General features: G+C 32.3%; 1 long non-coding RNA gene across 1 annotated transcript in view; it reads left to right on the forward strand.

Moving 5' to 3' along the window:
* LOC107871056 overlaps positions 1 to 2,006 on the forward strand; it is a 4,400-nt gene extending 2,394 nt beyond the window's left edge. Inside the window, exon 2 of the long non-coding RNA XR_001674590.2 lies at positions 1,563 to 2,006. This is a non-coding gene — a long non-coding RNA (uncharacterized LOC107871056). The remainder of the gene's footprint in view (positions 1 to 1,562) is intronic.
* Positions 2,007 to 3,227: the final 1,221 nt, after the last annotated feature.

A 3,227-nucleotide genomic window follows, 5' to 3' on the forward strand; every position in this document is an offset into this window, starting at 1 on the left:
AAGTGAATTAGTGACTTCAAAATGTTTAAGTGTAGGTACTGGAAACGTGAACTTTTCATTTGAATTTACTTTAGTTTGGTAACTTGTGAAGTGAATTAGTGACTTGAAAATGTTTAGGTGTAGGTATTTGAAATGTGAACTTTTGTGGCTTGAACTAATTACTTGAATGTGATTGATTGTATAGATGGAACCTAATTATAGTTGGATATATCAACAAAATATTAATAATAGAATGGGTGATGCTGAGATTGAAGATGTGGATGATGAGTTGTAGTTTTTAGTCTTTTGTATGTTTTATAGTTTGGATTTGGAACATCGATAAATTTTATAAATATTTTGATTTTTAATGTTTGTATTCTTATGGTGGTTGGTTGATTGTATATTATATGATCAGTGAGTTGTATTATAAATAATTTGATTTAATTGTTAATGTTTGTAAATGATTGGTGGGATGTATTGTAAATAATTTGATTTTTAATGTTTGTATTTTGAAAATTTTCAATATTTTTTTTACAAAATTATCAAAAAACCAACCACATATGGTAGGTTTTTCTGAATTTTTTTTTACAAAAACCGACCACACATGTGGTAGGTTTTTTTGACTTTTTTTTACAAAAAAACCGACAATATGTGGTAGGTTTTTCTGAATTTTTTTCAAAAAATTGATCACATATGGTACATTTTTTTTGAAAATTTTTACAAAAAATCTACCACATGTGGTCGGTTTTTATTAAAATTACTAAAGTAATTTAATAAAAAACCAACCACTTGTGGTCGGTTTTTTTTTTCTAAAATTATTTTTTTAATTTTAATAAAATAATAATGAATTTTAAAAATAAATATGTATTTTTAAAAAAACTGACCACATGTGGTCGGTTTTTAAAAAGCTATCAGTACTTTTCCGACCACAAATTTTGGTTGATTTTGTGGTCGAAAATTGAGGAAAATCGACTGCTTGTGGTCGGTTTTTGAGATTGGTTTTCTTCCTTTTTTTTTAGTAGTGAGGCCATACTAGAAAACAGGGAAGGAGAAAATTAAATCGTAGATAGAAGTCACGTGTGAACAAGAAAAATGTTGAATGTTGGGGCTGGCACAAAAAGAGAAACTTTGAACAAAATTTCCCAATGCCATAGTCCAATGAAAAGCCAAGTGAATCCATTATTGAATAGGTACATGAATCCAATAGTGAATATATACTCATAACATCATGCAATAATGGAGTCTATGTCAACAAGTGGGTGGTAGACTTTGGTCGTACTCTATATATGACATTCGAAAGAGATTGGTTCAATAAATAAGAGAAAAGTAGAGGAACCATAGTAATAGACAATAATGCAACTTGTAAAATAGTTGGCATAGTTCAGTTTAGATTTTTTGTTAAGTCCGTCATGTTCCTGATTTGAATATAAATTTGATCTTATTAGGTAATCTAGATAAACAAGGCTACAAGTACATGAGTTAAAGAGAAACTATGTAGGTGAATAAAGGTTTTTCTAGAGGATGGCCTTTATATAATGGTAGGAAGCACCATTGTTAGCTCTGTTAATGCATCTATCGTGCAGTTATCTAATGAAGACAAGGCAAAATTCTGACACATGCGACTGGTTCATATGAGCGCACGAGGACTGGAGATGCTAAGCAACCATAACCTTTTGAATAGTGAGATAATCAGCACACGTGAATTGTAAGTGCATTGCATCCTAGCAAAGCAGAAAACGATCTGCTTCAACACTTGCAAGCACAAGACAGAAAGGGTGCTAGAATACATCCATTCAGATTTATAGAGTCCTTTTAAGTTTCCATCATATGGAGGAAAGAGATATTTTCTTACATTAATTGATAATCTTTCACAAAAGATTTAGGTACATTTCTTGAAGTCAAAAAGTGAAGTAATTTAAGCATTTAAATAGTAGAATATATTGGTTGAGAATCAAATTGAGTTGAAACTCAATTATATTAACATATACAGTAGCTTGAAGTTTTGTAGTGAAGAGTTTAATAATTTCTACAAGGTTCATGGAATCTTAATACATAAGATGGTCGGGCACACCCCATAATGGAATGCAGTGGCTTAGAGAATGAGAAAAAGTCTTGTTGAAAATACTCGGTTTATGCTCCTACAAGATAAAATGTCCAAAGTATTTTGGCCTGAAGCAGTTCTCACTACTTCTTATATTGTCTATCAATCTTCAACATCAATGATTGACTTTAAGACTCTAAATGAGGTATAATCAGGTGAACCCTTTAACTATTCATACTTAAAAGCATCCGGATGAACTGCTTATTGACATGTTAATAAAGAAAACATTAGACCAAGTTTTAAGACGATCATATTTGTAGGGTATATGGATGCAGTATAAGGTACAAACTTTTGTATTTGTCTTTACTTAAGTTTATAGTTAGTAGAGATGTTACTTTTGATAAATCCTCTATAATTAATCCATATAAAGTTTTTGTGGAGTGGTCAGAAAATAAGCACAACGAGTAGATAGAGCATACGAAGAAGAAGGATGAAGAGACTCAAGTGGATGAGTCATAACCTTGTTGTAAATGAATCATATACTCAATTGTGAAGGGAAGTGAGAAAAGGCATACATGAATATTGGAATACCATATAGAGCAAGCAAATCCAATTGCATATGTTTTCATAGCTGAAGAGGAAATTAATGATCTAAGTCCCTACTTGTATGTTGAAAAAACTTCTTGAAAGGATACTGCACAATTATGGTTAGCTATCACGAAAGAGATGGAGTCTCTTCACAAGAATTAGACATCATTTTTAGTTAATGTAATACCCCGTACTTCTACCTAACTTAAAATCGTCTCAGAAATGTTAAAGACTTGTTTCAAAGATGAATCTACTTTTATACATGTGGTATTTTCAATATATTCACTTTTTATCATGTGGGAAATTCAATAAGCTTCCCATCGATATCAAATTCACCCAAATCTGACACCCGGGCGAAGAGTTAGAGCCGTTTTAGTGAGACAGTGTATCACCTAAGCCATCAACGCATTGCAGAGATAGCTTAAATAAAAATTGTCTATTTCCAGTGTTGCTCCACAATAGTGGCGTATCGTGCCAAACTTCCAAGTCGCAACAAAGTGGCAACGCGATAGCTCCACATCACGCCACCGTGCAATTTCCCATTTATCACTATCCAGAGACACGGCATGATAGCGTCGTGTCGCGCCAGGGGTCCAAATCGAGAACTTTTCACATAATT

The sequence above is a fragment of the Capsicum annuum genome, chromosome 5 (genome assembly GCF_002878395.1).
Source record: "Capsicum annuum cultivar UCD-10X-F1 chromosome 5, UCD10Xv1.1, whole genome shotgun sequence".
NCBI classification, from domain to species: Eukaryota; Viridiplantae; Streptophyta; class Magnoliopsida; order Solanales; family Solanaceae; genus Capsicum; species Capsicum annuum.